The sequence below is a fragment of the Chlorocebus sabaeus genome, chromosome 24 (genome assembly GCF_047675955.1).
Source record: "Chlorocebus sabaeus isolate Y175 chromosome 24, mChlSab1.0.hap1, whole genome shotgun sequence".
In the NCBI taxonomy this organism is placed as follows: Eukaryota; Metazoa; Chordata; class Mammalia; order Primates; family Cercopithecidae; genus Chlorocebus; species Chlorocebus sabaeus.
In genome coordinates, this window is record NC_132927.1 from 32,583,689 (window position 1) to 32,600,357 (window position 16,669).

The 16,669-nt window shown below is 39.2% G+C and overlaps 1 protein-coding gene across 1 annotated transcript in view; it reads left to right on the forward strand.

Annotated features, from left to right (window-relative positions):
- Positions 1–16,669, forward strand: part of PELI2 (pellino E3 ubiquitin protein ligase family member 2) — a 195,981-nt gene that overhangs the window by 19,022 nt on the left and 160,290 nt on the right. The gene's annotated exons all lie outside the window — the stretch shown is intronic.

Below are 16,669 nucleotides of genomic sequence, written 5' to 3' on the forward strand. Positions count from 1 at the left end.
TTTGCTTGGGTGTTACTGAAACAAAATGAGTTTTCACCTACCCAATAGAAACCTGTACTGCATAAGAGGTAACAGTGTCAAGTTTATAGCTAGGAGTTAAAGATGGGATTTGTAACCTCTTTCAGAAAGTTTTATGTCTCATTATTAACACAAGCCCATAGTAACTTTTTTTTTTTTCTTAGAAGAGAAAGGCTGTTGAGTATGTGTAGTAAGATGAATTTTTCAAGTGAAATTTGAGAAGTGTCTTTCTCAGTCACTGGAGTGGGTAACAGAGAAAAAATGAGCTTTTTGGACCACATAGCGTGTCATTGCTCTGCCTCTGGATTAAAGTGGAGGAAAAGAATGAAACCCTACACTACCTAGAGCTTAGCGGGTCATTGGAACCTGTCCTGTTGCCAGAACAGCAGACTTTTTTTCACAGGTTCCCTAGAGGGTACTCTGACCCTGGTTCCTTATCACCTCCAGAATGTTGCTGATTTGAATGTCTTAAGTTTGATTCTTCTGCTGAAGATCAGGCTCATGCATCTAGAAAGGAGCAGTGTAGAAAAGTGCATGGTTTCCCCTTCTAGGGTATTGAGCAATATAGTTATGAAAAAGACCACTCTTTTGGTGTGTGGAGCTCTAATTTGACCATCGGTTGTTTAAAAAGCAAGATTGTGCGATCACATTTGAGGCTGATGGATTTAAGATGTTAAACTTCTGAGTTTATTTAAATTGCTGATGTTCTTTAGGGAGTTGAAAACATTGATCGTTGCAGAGAATTCAGAAACCTTTAAGAGTAGTGCTTGGATCATTCTCATAGAACTATTAGTTGATGTCAGATATTTCAGTTTGAGGTTGGAATGAGCTTGCTCGCTCTGGGCTGCGGTTCCTTGCCTGACATCACTTCTTTACCTACGAAGTTATGGGAAGCTCCCAGTTGCACATTTCTCTTGGGCAGTCTTGTGACTGCTGCCTTTGCTGCTTCTGTATGCGTGGAGGAGGCTACTTTGTGTGCTCAGATACTCCACGATGTGGGTCAGCCAGGCCACATGCCTCACCTCTCCCTAGCCCGCTCTCCCTGCACCAGCTTGCCACTGATGCCTGCGTCTATTAGGTGCTCACCAGAGCGTTGCAGGGCTCAGAAAATTGCTTTCTCTAAGAACTGGCTGTTTTTGTTTAAATAGTCATTTTCCATGAGGAGGTACAAGTAACTTCAGGAATATTCTTTGAAAATTGTACATGTATTTGGCAAAAAGGGCCACATTTCAAAACAGATAGTGCATTTCTACATAGATTTTGACACAAAGTTCCATACACTTGGAGTTAGAGTCTGATTGTGGAATTAGAAAAGGCATTTTCCAGGATTTGAGCGTTTCCTCTCTTGGGGATCCCCTGCAACTTTTTAATCAAAGTACAGGTGATTCTGTGGTTCTTTCTTTCAAAGACTGAAAAGTATTCGTGAATTATGTTCTACAATATCTACCTTTTATTAGACTATGAAATGACAGCTGCTTAACAGGAATATTATAGTTTTGACTTTAGTAACTTCGTAAAATGTCCTGCTTAGTACACTTAAGAAAAAGTCAGATCTACTATCGGTGATGTGTGAATAATAATGGAATATTAAAATTTTAAAGGTTTGATCCAGCAAGGCTGTCTTAGCATTTATTCCATTTCAGACTATAACTGACTTATGGCATAACTAAAATATGTAGTGAGCACGTTGTTTTCGCATATTGTCAGTCTAGTAGTATCTGTCATTCATTCACTCAGCTTGTGTGAAGTCTCATTCGTGTGGTTATGGAAACGCTGAGTTCAGGTTGAAACAATGATTTCTCCTGTGTTGTTGGTTTGCCTGTTTTCTCAGGTGCCTTTTCATAGCCTCACTTTTACTTCTTTCCTGCTGACAAAGTTGATGAACATGTGGGAAGGCAATGGGAAAAAATGGGAGTTACGTGTGATTCAAGCTGGTCCAGCCCAACAGGACTGGAGGGATTTTGAGAATTGCAGGGACAGCTGGGTAGAGGGGGACTTACTAGATAAACCACAGAATCCTTAATTCTCTAACAATGTGCCTTGCTTCTGGCACACCCCAGATGATAGGGCATTTCCTACCCAATCACTTTCCTTGGTGTGGTGCTCGCTAGGGGTGGAGATAGAAGGGGAGGAAGGAAAGGAAGACAGATGGGCCAAGGAAGGTGGAGGGGGAGGGAGAGGATGGGGGGAGGAGAGAGACCCTGTGGGCTGCTGAATACAGTGGGATTGAAAAATGGTGGGTTTTCTTTGTGCTTGGTAGTTTCATGATTTAATTGTCTTAGACTAGTTATGAAACTATGAAAATTGGTTGATTTTTATATATTTGCTATGAGATTGCTTATTTTCTAAGGAAAGGACTGTGTAGTTTTTGTTGCGCTGTGACAGTTCGTTATTGAACTGACTTCTTCCCCCCGATTTGTTGCTCCTTATTATTGTTTACCTTTCCTTTTCGTTCTTTTTCTTTGGGTACATTTTACATTTTGATTCATTAAAAAAATTTTAGATTTACTTTTGTAAAGTACCTGAAGGTCTTTTAAAAAAATTCTTACTGCCTTCTATGTTTTCAGCTTGTCCCCCCACCACACACACCTTTTTCTGTTTTTCTATGTTGCAAACTTTATTTTTTTAAAGGTAATTTTCTAAAAATACGATTCTGCTATCCAGTGAGACTCTACTAGCACAGATGAAAGAAAAACCGACCCAGGAGAAGTCCTCAACAATAATCATGTCACACACCACTCCCAATTCGGCAGTCTTTATAGTTGGTAAAATTCAGCTCCTTTCTTTGGAAGGGTTGGTGCAAACCAGCTTCTTTACTAAAAAAAAAAGAGGTGAGATTTTAGTATTTGAGGTTTGTCATTTGTAGGGCAGCTCATTGCTGTTCAAACTGGCTTTCATCAGAAATGAATGATTAATTTATTCTGAAAATGAACCTTTCCTCCTTCCCCCTTCTCTTTTTCCTCCCTTGTTAAGGTCTTAGCACATGTCTGAATGAAATGGAAATATAGCTCTGTTGATTATAGCTAAATCATGCATCATGCCTCAAACATGTATAATTTAGAGCTGGGTGCTTCAGTTGAGTGCTCTTACATCTGAAAGGTTTGTAATTTTACAGAACTGATGCATGCTTCTTATTAATGTCGTCAGGACTTGTAAAGAATAGTTAATAACAGCCTCCTCCTCCCAAAACACAAGCACATTCCTTCTACCCCATTGTACTTATTCATTTAAAATGAGTTAAAACCATATCAATGGTCACTTTAAATGAAAGCCATTTGAATATATTCTTGTTAGGTGCAAATTAATTTAATTCTTCAAAAGTAGTCAGAGCAACAGTAGATACAACAATGTCTCCTTAAGTTCTATTTTGCCTTCACAGTGAGGTCTAAAAAGAAAAGGACGTTAAATTTAATCAAACCTTGGAAAACAACTTCTGTTTTGAAAACAAGTTTTTGAAAGTTTCTAAGTCAAGACTACCTACATTAAAGAGTTATATGCAGATGCAGTGCAGTCCTCAGGATCATATGCCTCTTTAAGAGGATGTTTGTCAACTTCTCCTGATGGAATAATGGCAGGGAAGAAGAATATTGAAGACTTAAAAGTGTTTTAGTTTTTAACTTTATCCCAAGGACTTAATAGTGTTTTCAGTTTGAAATTTTAGTTTAACCACAAGATGGAAAAATTGACGATGCAAGAACTAGTGCACACGGGATCTAACGGCCAAGTTGGGTGGTGACTTGGTATCATGGGAGCATCACTGTTCATCCCGAGGTACAGGAGGGAAGGCCGAGAGAATGGCAAAGATGCATGAAGCTGGCGGGTTTGCTGGCCTGGGCATCGGGATGCTGACATAGCAGCTGACCATTGATTTCTGTCCTTTTTCCCCGACTACTGTATTGTTTAGTTGTGCTGTCAGCTGAGGAGAGCATTAGTTCAGGAGTATAAAAATAGTCGTTTTGTCTGGTTTGGTGAGAACCCAAAGGCTATGGTGAGGCTTGGACCATCAGGGAGGGATGGCTGTTCATAGTACTGAACAGTTTCCTGGGAAGTCTGGGATTCCCTTGCATAGATGAAAGTAAAACTTGTTTCAGTCAACTTAAGACAAAGTTTCTGTTTGATTCGTAATGAAAATGCTTAACATTTTCCAGGCATTATTCTGTTTACTGTGTGTATGGGTCCGGGAAAATTAAATGTAGGAAGAGATGTCATCAGACCAGAATCTTGTATGTGCTCTCCTGTGCCCTCAGGGCTTTTGTCAGGGAGGACGTTAGGACTGGCAAGGCAAGACTGGCTGGCACAAGAATGGCCAGTTAGGCAACTAAACATCTTTTCCTCTTTGGCCTGTTAGGTTTTTTTCTGAGGTGGAATTTGCCTCATAGGTTTTAGGTGATAATTTATTTCATAGACCATGTAATCTGTTCTCACGTGGCTATGAAGAAATGCCCGAGACTGGGCAATTTATAAACAAAAGAGGTTCAATTGACTTACAGTTTGGGATGGTTGGGGAGGCCTCAGGAAACTAACAATCGTGGCACCTGATTGTAAGGTGCCTCTTCACAGGGCAGCAGGAGAGAGAGTGAGGGAAGCAGGGAAAATGCCAAATGCTTATAAAACCATCAGATCTCATGATACTCACTACCATGAGGACAGCATGGGGAGAACCACCCCCATGATTCTGTTACCTCCACCTGGCCCAGCCCTTGACACATGGGGATTATTACAGTTCAAGGTGAGATTTGGGTGGGGACACTGAGCCAAACCATATCAGACCCTATTCCTGGATTTGAATTATTAGTATTTCATGACAAGGAAAATTCTTTGTAGCGTTGTACAAAGGCCTTCATAAGCTTAAACAAATGCAAAGGGTGTTACCTGTGGCTATTCAGTACCACATCAGCGTAGTTCTGATCTTTTCCAGCTCTAGAGAGTTCTTGTATTAGCACTCGTCTCTTAAGTTACTGTGATTTGAGTCTACCTGCCCCCCTTGGAAATAAGAGGTCACCGTGGCTCTTAACTTTGGATAGCGACACTGATCTCTGCTTCACCTGTAAAATTTTGGCTTACCCTTTAAAGTTAAAACAAACTCAAGGTTTCAAGTAAATAGGCAACAAATATATTACTCATTTAGAAATCTGTTGGACGGAATCAAGACATGCCACTTCTTGAATGCTATTATCTCTAACTGGAGGCTTGCTCCTACCCACTGCACCGTCTGAGAATATGGTGGGCTTGTGAGAGGAAACTCCCACTGAGCCATTAGGCTCCCATTTACCTAGTAACTCGCCCCTGGATGCCTCACAGTTGCTAAGTTGTCAGAGTTAGCAATTTAATATTTAGAAGTGGTGGTGAGCTCCATGCGTGGGGATGACATCATAGTAGTATCCGTAACCTAGAACCTGGCAGAGGCCTAGAATATTGTGGGGGCTTAGTAGAAATGTATTAAACAAGGAATGAATGAATCAATCTTCCACACCCTTCTCTTTGCATACACTTTTACACATAATTACATATATATTTGTCCTTTACAAAATTCTCAGTTTGATTTTTTTCCTTCCAGGCCAGTTCAGTTCCTTTTCATTGTAAATGAAGAGGATGAGGTTATGGCATACTTGATTTTTTTTTTTTTTAAGCACTAAAGATTGCTATTTATAATACCTATTTTTAATAAAAATAGGAGCACATAGCCTTCATGTTTCAAATAAAAAAGATGAAAAAAACTACTGCCCTATTTTTTTAAGTTTAAAAAATTATAGGACCAGATTTAGATCTTTTTAAACTACAGCTTTTTTTGTTTGCTTTTCATTTTGATTTTGTGTAAAAATGGTTCAACTAGTACAGAGTGTTCCCGTATATCCTTCATGCTTCTTCTAGTATCAGTTTTCATATTTATGGAAAAATTATGGAGCCTGGAAATCAACAATGGTACAATATTATTACTGAAACTACAGATCTTCTATGAATTTCACCAGTTTTTCCCCAATCCCTTTTTTTCGGTTCCACAATCCAGTCCAGTATCTCACATTGCATTGGTTGTCATGTCTCCTTATTCCCTTCTTTCTAATCTGTGACAGTTCCTCAGTCTTTCATGACCATGACTCTTTTGTTGAGCACTGGTCGGTTATTTTGTAGACTGCCTCTCAATTTGGGTTAGTCAAGGCTATCCAGTTTTGTCTAGAAGTTCATTGAAGTAATGTGTTCTTAGTGTATCACAGCTGGATACATTGTATACAAATGATGAAATGTCTTACCTTGATCACTTAGTGAAGGTGATGTCTGCTTAAGTCTCCTCTGTAGTTAGTATTATTCTTTTGTAATTGATAAATATCTTGGGGGAGACACGTTGAGATGAATTTTCATGTTTTCCCTTAGACTTTCACCCACTGATTTTAGCATCCATCAGTAGATCTTGCCTGCAAGTCATTTCTGTGATGTTTGCCTATTGGTGATTTTGTATTTCCTTCATTTCTTTTATGTTTATTGGAATTCTTCCATAAGGAAGATCTGTCCCTTCTCCTTCATTTAAATATTTATTCAGTGTTTTATATCAAAATGGAGTTTCAGATATTTATTTTGTCCTATGATTATAATCCAAAGGAGTAAATTATTATTTACTTTTTGTGAGTTCCAGCAGGTTGGCTCCTGTGTCCTTTTGACATGCCCCATTGGTCACTTCCTTGATTTTGGCAGCATATGACGTTTTAGGCGCACCTTGTATGTTCCCTGTCTCAGCCTGCAATCAACCACTTTTTCACAGAGCCTTATTTCCTTTTATTAGAAGATGATATTTAGAAGCCAGGATCTGAGTGCTAATTGAACTCACTGCTTCTGGATTATCATTGCTTCCAGACCCTCTCAGTGGAGAGCTAGGAAAAACATGCATGTATACTAGCCTATGCTTGTATATACATCTATATTTATTTCTATATACATGTATTTGTGTGTGTGTGTGTGCATGTGTATACTCATACTATACTACCGCTGATTCCAGTCTAACACCCTAAGAATCATTCTAGCCTTCTCTCTTCCCTTACTTGTAACTTCTTTCATAGACAGTGAGAAACTTGGTTCTCATTACTACAGCGTATTTACCTCTTTGTTCAATCCTATTGTATCATTGAGGATTCAACCAGAGAAACAGAACTAGCAAGAGATATATTAAAAAGATTTCTTGCAAATAATTGGCTTACGTGATTGTGGGGCTGGCTTGGTCAGTCCAAAATCCATAGAGCAGGCTGCCAGGAAAGACAGACTAGAACTCTTGGGCATGAGCCAAAGCTGCTGTCCACAGGGGGGATTCTTCAGGGAAACCAGAGTTCTGCTCCTAAGCCTTTTCATATGATTCAATCCCCACAGGCTATCTAGGAGAATCTCCTTTATGTAAATATAACTGATTATAGACTTTAAAAACATCTACAAGATATCTTCATAGCAGCATGTAGATTAGTGTTTGAATAACTAGGGACAATAGTCTGGTTGAATTGACACATAAAACTGGCCATCACACCTAATATATGCATAATATAGTTACAAAATTGCTAATATGATAGACACGATTATAACATTTGTGAAATTATAAAGAATTGTAAAATTTACAGACATGATGAATGTAAAATAGCACTGTTCAGAATCTCTAATTATACCTTTTATTTATAATCTTGTTGGGCCTCTTGCCCTGTAACTCCAGCCCTGTCTTGCCCTGTAACCTCAGCACTTAGTATGGGGCCTGGTACAGGAATAAAAGGAATAAGGATTTCTATCCTCATATTTCTTTATTACTGACTTTACTCTTTGCCAGTATTTCCATTACAGGAGAAGAGGGATGTGGAAGACCCAGTTTGGAAGGGGTTAGAAAAAGACCAAAAAGTGGGTGTTAGGTTAAGTCCTGGATTCTAGGTATATTGCTATGAAGAACTTCCTGAGACTATGTTCTTTGTAAAGAAAAGAGGTTTAATTGGCTAACAGTTCTGCAGGCTGTGCGAGTAGCATGGCTGGGGAGTCTTCAGGAAACTTTCAATCATGGAGGAAGGCAAAAGGCAGGCACATCCTCACATGGCAGAGCAGGAGAGAGAGAGTGAAGGGGAAGGTGCCATATACTTTTAAACAACCACATCTCATGAGAACTCTTATCAATCATGAAACAGTGCTAGGGGGATGGTGGTAAACCATTAGAAACCACCTCCATGATCCAGTCACCTCCCACTAGGCCCCACCTCCAACACAGGGGATTACAATTCAGCATGAGATTTGGGTTGGGTCACAGCCAGATCATATCTCTAGGAAGATGTTTCATAAATGTTCTTTTTGCCTCTGGTTAATCTTGAAATAGTTCAGTGAATGACAGATCTGTTTCATTCACAGATTGCCTGCTTCCCCTCCCTTCCCCACACCTTTCCACTCCTTCTACAAGTTCTGCTTAGTTAGGTTTTATACCTTTGAGAGCAGGATAACTCCCCATGGTTTAAAGTTCCAGAATAGATTAGCTGAGGGCGTTATCAGACAGTAACAGTTCACATTTTTGTTGTTTGGAGTAGCAGCAGAATGCAAACTATCATTTATTCAACCTTATTTTATGAGGATTTTTCCTATGCCATGCATTTGGGCTACAGAAAGGTAAAGATATGGCCTCTGCTATGAAAGGGTATATATTCTAGTGTACTGTTTCTCTAATTTGAGTAACATATGGTTCTGTTTCAAATGGAAAAGAACTATCTGAACTCCCAATGTTGACTTACATTACTTTTGTTATAATATTACATAAGTGTGTAAAAACCTGTAACTAGGAATAAGCACCTTATGCTTATATATTTTTACAGCTATAAACCATAGCCAGTTTGTAATGAAATATAAAACTATAAAGCCATTGAAATCCAAAATGACCGTATTAATTTAATGTGACAGATAACACTGTTTTGCTAAAACAAAAGGACTATTTGCAATACAAAATATTGTATTGACTCATCCAGGCAGAGGTTTTTGAGTTCAGACTACCTCTCCTGTGTGGTATGACTCAGTGTTCCCTGTTCTGTGTCGGAAATGCTGAAGTCCTGGTTCTTGTGGAGTGCAGTATGATTTCATTTGGTCTTCTCTTGCCCCACATGCATCATCTGCGTAGTAGGTCTGCCTCTTGGTTTTTTGTTAGTGACAGACAATGGAAAGGGTAACAGTTTGCCCCATCATGACTCTGAATGCAGTACAAACTGGCACTGAGAAAGAAGATTTAAAAATAGGCTTCTTTACATATTGTGGACCCCTAAGAATAGGTCCATGAATCTCCCTTTGAGACACATTGGTTCCGTGGAGAGAGAGGTGCAAACATACTTTCACCATATGATGTGCTCATTGCTGTACTGGAAGTTCGTATAAGGTACCATCTGATGGTAGGAGAAGTTGTGAGCATTAGGTTGAAACTTGAAGGATGAGAAGGATTTTGCCAGGCTGACATGTAAAGGAGGGCATTTCTAGCTGGACTAACAGCATGTACACAGTCATAGGGTCTTGGAGGAATGGGTGGTTCTGTACTACTGGAATACAGTACAAACTTGTGAAGTTGAAAGTAGCATTCTAGCACAGTCTTTATTAGGGAATTCTTATGTTTGCATGATGAGAGATAAATTTTACTCGTGTAATAACATTATAAGATAAAGGTCTTTTTTTTCTTCTTCTTTACTGAGGTGTTCTTTATATGCCACACCTTACCTACTTCAGCATAGTTCAGTGGTTTAGTAAATTTACATATTACTTTACGTATTCATTACCACAGTCCAGTTCAGAATACTTTCATCACCGTACAGTGTTCCCTCCTGCCAGTCTGTGGTTAATTCCTGTGCTCGTCTCAGCTCTAGGCAACCACTGATCTGCTCTTTGTCTCTATAATTTTGCCTTTTCTAGAAATTTCGTAACGTAGGATCACACAGGATTTAGTCTTTTGTGTCTGGTGTCTTCCACTTAACATCATGTTTTCAATAGTCATCCATGTTGTAGCATGTATAAGCACTTATTCCTTTTTATGACCAAGTGATATTCCATTGTATATCAATGGCCATGCCACATTTTGTTTATGTGTTGATAAGTTAATGGACAGTTGGATTGTCTTCAAGTTTTGGCTATTATGAATAGTGCTGTTATGGACATTTGCTTGCAACTCTTTGCGTGGATGTATGTTTTTCTTTGGTAGTTACTTAGTAGTGGAATTGCTAGGTTTTGTGATGAGATGCAGTACCATCTTACTGAGTTTATTGTATTACTGGCAACAAGCCATAGTGGTGTCATTTGCATTTATGGTGAACAGCAGCACATGTACATGGGGCAGAGGGAATGAGAAGATATGAAAATCACTGGTGGGATGGCTTCTTTCTTTGTCTCTCACTTAACATTCTGAATTCCTACACCAGCACCAAATTGCATAGAATGGCATTCTGAGGATATAACTTTCTTCTTTCTGAAGTTTAACGTTTATATTAATTCTTTTTCTCTTTATGAGCTCTGGTTTTATGTGAACTATTTGTCGATCTGTGGAATCTAGAAAAATATAGTGATCCCCAACTGGGCTAAAACAACACTGTTATAATTCTCTGTCTTGTGATGGAATTCGCTGGCCCTAGCCTTTTAGAAAGTTAGGCAAAAGCTATAAATATGTAGGAGGAAGAGCAGATATTTTGAGGTGTGTGGTTTGGGTATATGTTAAAAAGGAAAACTAGAGTACTGTTATGTTGTTACCCATGTGGCATTTTGACCACAGCCTTATTAGTCTGACAGGTTGTCTTGGAATCAGATTTGGTACAAGACTTCATGGTCTGTGTAACTGAACCTGGGAACAGTTCAGTTTGGGTTTGGTGTTTTAATAGCATTAGATGAGAAATACAGATTACTGAATACCTTTGGGTCATAATATAAAGTTCAGCACCAGATCGTTGTCTTTCCCTGGTAAATCCACTTCCTTATGCTGGATTCTGTCTCTGGGCAGCTGGCACTATGAGCTGTGCAAACCGGAACCTGGAGGTCAGCCTGGATCCTTCCCTCACCCCTCATGTCATATAAATTCCTGAGCTTTTTTTACTTCCTTATGTCCAATCTGACTTCTCTTTTCTATCCCAGACTTGCCTGTAGCCTCCTTATTCCTTTTCATCTTTTCTCCATTCCAGTCCATCCTTCACAGTGCTAACCAGAGAGATCTATTAAAAATGAAAAGAGCTGTGACCCAGTTAAGATTTATGTAAAAATGTGTATGTGTATGTGTGTTGACTCTAGGATAAGGTGTAAATGTTCTGTGGTGTAAAAGGGCCTTCACAGTACAGGCCCTGCCCACATCAGCCCCCTCTGTGTCCTCATGTACAGGCTGCAGCCTATTCTTGGAGCTTCTCAGCTGGTCCATGTGCTCTTGCTTCCAGGCCTTCGAAGATCCTGCTCTGGCTCTCTGGGACACCCTGTCCTCCCCAGCCCTTGTCTGCTCTGAACATATAAATTAAGGCTCAGTGTAGGGGCCTCTGCTGCCCGAAACCTTCCCACACATCTTTTCCCTCCTCTCTTCCTCTCTTCTGTGTTGTTCTGCGAGCACTTTTGCAAACCTTCCTGTTGTCCTTTGTCCCCAGGGACTGTAGCAGTGTGTTCTGCTCCCCTGCTGAACTGTGCACTCCTGGTAGCAGGGACTTTTCTTACATGTTTGTGACCCTGGCGTCTGGTCCTATGCTTGGCACAAGTGAATACTCCACAAGGCTTTTCAGATGAAGAGGGAAGAGGAGTGAGGGAAAATGGGGGATGGGAGCAGCAGATACTTGTGAGAAGTGAGAGGCAGCCCATGAATATCGGAGGAGGAGGTGTGTGGGTAACCGTGTCTTTCAGGAAGGCTGAGACCCAAACCCATTCACTGATGGGAAAGAGCTTCATGAGAGAGGCCACCCCCTTAGCTTGTTTCGGTCATCAAAGACCTTGTGCTAAGAAAATGTAGACTGACATTTTACCCAAATCCTTTAAACCAGGGTTTAAATATTTTTGGCCTTAGTATGTATGGATCCTTCTGTGAAGGCAGATAAAACATTCTAACCAGGGTTGTAATAAAATTGAAACAAGAGTTGTTAGATGCCAAAATGGGTGAACCTACTAGATAAGTGTTAAACCACACATCCATGGTTATTGAAAAGTGAGGGCTTTGCAAACAACGTACTTTTCCCTGTTTAACTTTCTTCTTATGCATAGTTCTGCTTTATGTATTCTGGTAAGATATTCTGCACACTGCAGCTTGTTCTTTGTCCTTTTTTATTTCTACAACTTGCCAAGTGTAATCACATGTGGAATTATGCCTTACAAAATAAGAATGCCTGCCTCAAGGAGCATGGGAGTCTGGGACGAAAATGCTATGAGAGAAGAAATGTAAGAATATGTCTTATCAGCAGGTATTTCTCCATTTGGCTCATGGTTCAGTTTGCTTGGAGATTGGAGCCTACCTTTTACTTTTTTTTTTCATTTTTAAAACTACATCACATTGTGAAATCTTTTTTGTTATTTTGGTAGATTAATTTTTACCTGACCTTCAGGAGTCATGTTGCCTCAGTTCATTTCCAGATTATCTCACTTTGCAGTATCTCTGAAAAAATCTTAAAATCTCTAAAATATTGTATGTGTTGTGTTTTGTTTCTTGGTCTAAAAGCTCAAGTATCTTTTAGGGATTAATAGAAATATTTTGTGTTTTACTTTCATTAAGGATGTTTAACGTCTTTCCTCCCATGTATATAAAACATGCATTTTCTTGCCTTCTTCCTTTTTTGGTGCTGGTCGGAGATTTAACAAGTCTTGCTTGCCTATAACTCTATGCTGCTCCAGCTACCTAGTGGATGGGATTAATAGTTTTCCTAGAAATCTATGTTACAGACATTAGTAATATTGTTATTAAGAGGAAAACGTTAATAACTTTAGTTATGCTTGCTACCTTCCCTCTCAAGTGCTTGAGATGTAAGGATAAATAAGGTAAAGTGCTTTGATCTCTTCAAAAGCAAAGTAGTTTGAGGAGGAAATACTGTGGGGATTAAGTCCCTGGCAGAAAGCACGGCGTAACTGTCAAGTGTGTCTGGTGGTTAACATTAAGATGCAGTGTTAACTGCCAATATGCCAGCTTGAAGGAAACCATTTCCCCATGTATAAGCCAAAATAAAGAAATTCATTTAGATAGAGTTTAAGAATGAAGATGTATTTTAATGAATGCTATGTATGTTAATTAATCCAATGTAATCTCATAATTGATCCCATTTTCTATTACCCATATGTTTAGTTTTTTGAAAAATTATTTTAAGTATACTCAGTAGTCACTCTAAGATAAGTGATTTTTTTGTCAGGCTAGCCTATATCTGACACACTACTCAGTACTAGAGTATTTATTAATGAGTTTTGGGAGTAGGTAATTAACATAACTAAGAATGTTTAAGTATCTGTTTATATATTTTGAGGTATTTATAGTACTTGGAAAATATCTTACAACCTTTTATTTCCAAGATTCTAAATATTTGAAGGACTGTCAGGTAGAAAAGTGACAGACTTACTTGCATTGGTTAAGAGGGCTTGATATGGACATTGAGTAAAAACGACAAAGAATCCGAGTTTAACATAATATACAGAAAACCTTTACTAGGGACGTGAGCTGACCTTCTGTGGCTGTGCTCCATCCAGTTGGGACAGCTGGTCGGCCAACCCTCTGTCTCAGAGCTCGCAGAATGGATTCCGGGCAGCACTGGAGTGGCTGGACCAGGTGATGCACAGGATTCCTTCACCCTTGACCCTGAGAAATCTGATGTAACTTTATGGATAAGAAGATTGAAGTTTAAGGAGATGAAATGATTTTGTCTTTTGCATGTTAAGAACTATGAAAATGAAAGATTCAGGCACCCTTGCCGTCTTTGTGGCTGGAACTTAGAAATAAACAGTGAAAAATGAGATTGAAGTAGATGCTTCTGACAGTGTTGCCTGCCTGCCCATACCCGCCCACAGCACCCCGTGTGGCCTCTTTGCAGCATCTTTGGTGACTTGGAGCAGTTGCAGGGTTTAACGCCACGTGGCCTTTGCCTGTATCATTCTCCTGTTGCTCCCTCCCTCGTCCCCCATTTACCTCGTGAATTTTTACTTCTATCCATTGCATTGTTCTGCAGTTACCACCTCTGTGAACTCACTTTTGATCCTCACTTATCTTTACCCCATGGTTACTGCTCATCCTTGCTGGCCCCAGGTACTTCAACTGCGATGCTTCCTTGCTATTTTACACAGACCTGTTCTAGAACAACATTACATACTGTAAGTGTTGCACATTTCTCAAGGGGCTGAACTTCCTCAGTGCATTGTGCGACCTTAATAATACCTCAACCATTAGAATGTAGTTGTTCAGCTAGGACCTGAAGTCACAGTGTTTGTTCATGCCAGTTCTGCTGCTTCTTAGCTCCGTGATAATGAACAAGTTACTTAACCAGCACCTCAGTTTCTCTTCTCTTAGATGACGATATTAACAGGGCCTCCCCCATAAGTTTAAGATTAACTGAGTTAATATATGTAAAGTGCTTAGAACAATATCAGGTAAGCATTTAGTAAGTTATAGTTACTATGTGGACTAAAGCTGAGAAACAAGTTTTATTAAGAAACAAATTATTAGTAGTTTATTTAAGAAGACAAAGTTCTGGGCCAAAAGAAAATGAGATTAAGCTGCTCTTAACAAAGATAACCCAAAGACACCTAAGTCCTATAGTTGAGATTTATTAGATGTTTCCTTTCTCATCAAATAGCCCGAAGTTGAGTAGCCCAAGGCTGCTGTAGTCCACAGGATCGTTCAGGGACCCAGCTTCCATTCATGCCGTTACTCCCAGGTCCCACTCACATAGTAGAAACTGCCCTGTCTCCAGTCTGTGTTCCAGCATTCAGGGAGGAGAAAGGCCAGGGAATGTGGTTTCAACTTTAAGGAGAAGAGCCAAAAGTTGTACTTATGGTCACATCCCTTTGTCCCAAACAATTATGTGGCCACACCTAGCTGCAAGGAAAACTGAGGGAGTGGTTAGATTCCCAGTTCTGCCACTTAAGGCTGTAAGACTTTGGGAAAGCCTTTTAACCTCTCTGTATCTGCTTTCTTATCCATAAAATGGGGGTAATGAGTACCTACTTCATGGGGTTATGGTGGGAATTACATCATCTTAATACACATGAAGGATTCTGGACAGGGCTTAACACACAGGAAGTATTATATAGATGTTAGAAGTTGTAATTATTCTTTTACTAAAAGGAAGACGGGAAGATGAGTATTGAGGAACAATTAACAGTCTGTGTATGAGAGGAAAACCAGAGACTGGAGCTCTGCAGCCTGCCTCATTATTTGAGGTTTCTGGGTGGCCACCAACTTACTGTAATTATTCAAGGTCCCAGGAACTTCTCAGCTCTATCTAAGTCTGTCCTGCCCAGGTCTTGTTTAGACCTCCCTTGGGTCAGTCTGAGAAAGCTTTATTATCTTGTGTTTATGGTTTTGATCTCTTAATTTTTCATATATATTTCTTCCTTCACTATAGCTTGTCATTAATATACCAAGGAAGTAAAGAAAACATTCTGTGTATAACCGTATTAGTTTATAAGTAGAATGTTAATTCTTTCTTACAGTAGATAAATTTGTAAAAAGATGGCTGTAAGATGAAGTTTTCACATGTTGAAATTCATTTCCAGTTGATGTCAATTAGAAAATGTGGATTAGTGGGAACATAGGCAATATGCATTCTAATTATTTCTGACTCCTTTTTCTCCAAGACATCATCCCACGTCTTCATCTAGTGAGGTGGGCTTTGTGGTATTGTATGGCTACACACCTACCTCTGCAGTTCCAAAAGGAGCTGCTTAGAGCACTATTCCAGAAATGATTATGTGTGCCATGATAGTAGGAGAGTGAATCAAGTACACTCGGGAAATATTGCATGTTGTTTTTTCCACCTGGAGATTCATAACTCTTTGAATCTTATTACATTAGCATTTTTTTTAAAAGCATGAGAAAGATGATAAAGAAAACTCTGTTTAATTTTGTTTAGATCTCTTCACAAACTCATTTGCAGATGAATTTTTTTGGCTTATTGGTTTGTTATTGGCTATAGCCATTTGGGAAAATGGGGTTTTTGTATATAATGATTTTGGCAGTATGAGAGAGCCTAATCTATCCGAGTTGCTTGTGGTTCCTGCTCTTAATTGTCATTAGGGTCAAGCTTAAAGATACAGCTTACTATCCTGTTCAGCTAGAGAGAAAGTAGCAGAAAGATGGTCACTGGTGAGAGAAAAGGGTTAGGCACTGCCCGATTCATGATGCTGACAACTCTCTTCTTTTAGGAATTGATCCAATACAAACTTTTCAGACTGAAATGTTTTTAAAAGTGTGTCCTTAGGCCCTAGAAACCAATTTTGTATGCTAATGATAAATTACATGAGTTAAAAATTTGACTAACATTCTATATAAAAGAATTAAATATACCTGTGTGAGGAATATCTGTAGTAAAAGCAGAAACTTGAGATTTAATTTAAAAAATAAAGTAAAAGAATGATAGGTACATAAAGTTTTTTGTAAACAGCTTCCCCAACTGTTTTGGGTATTTAAAATGGAGGTCATCACCCTGCATCCTGAAAAACCGAGTTCTTTTCTTGTGCTAGAAATAAT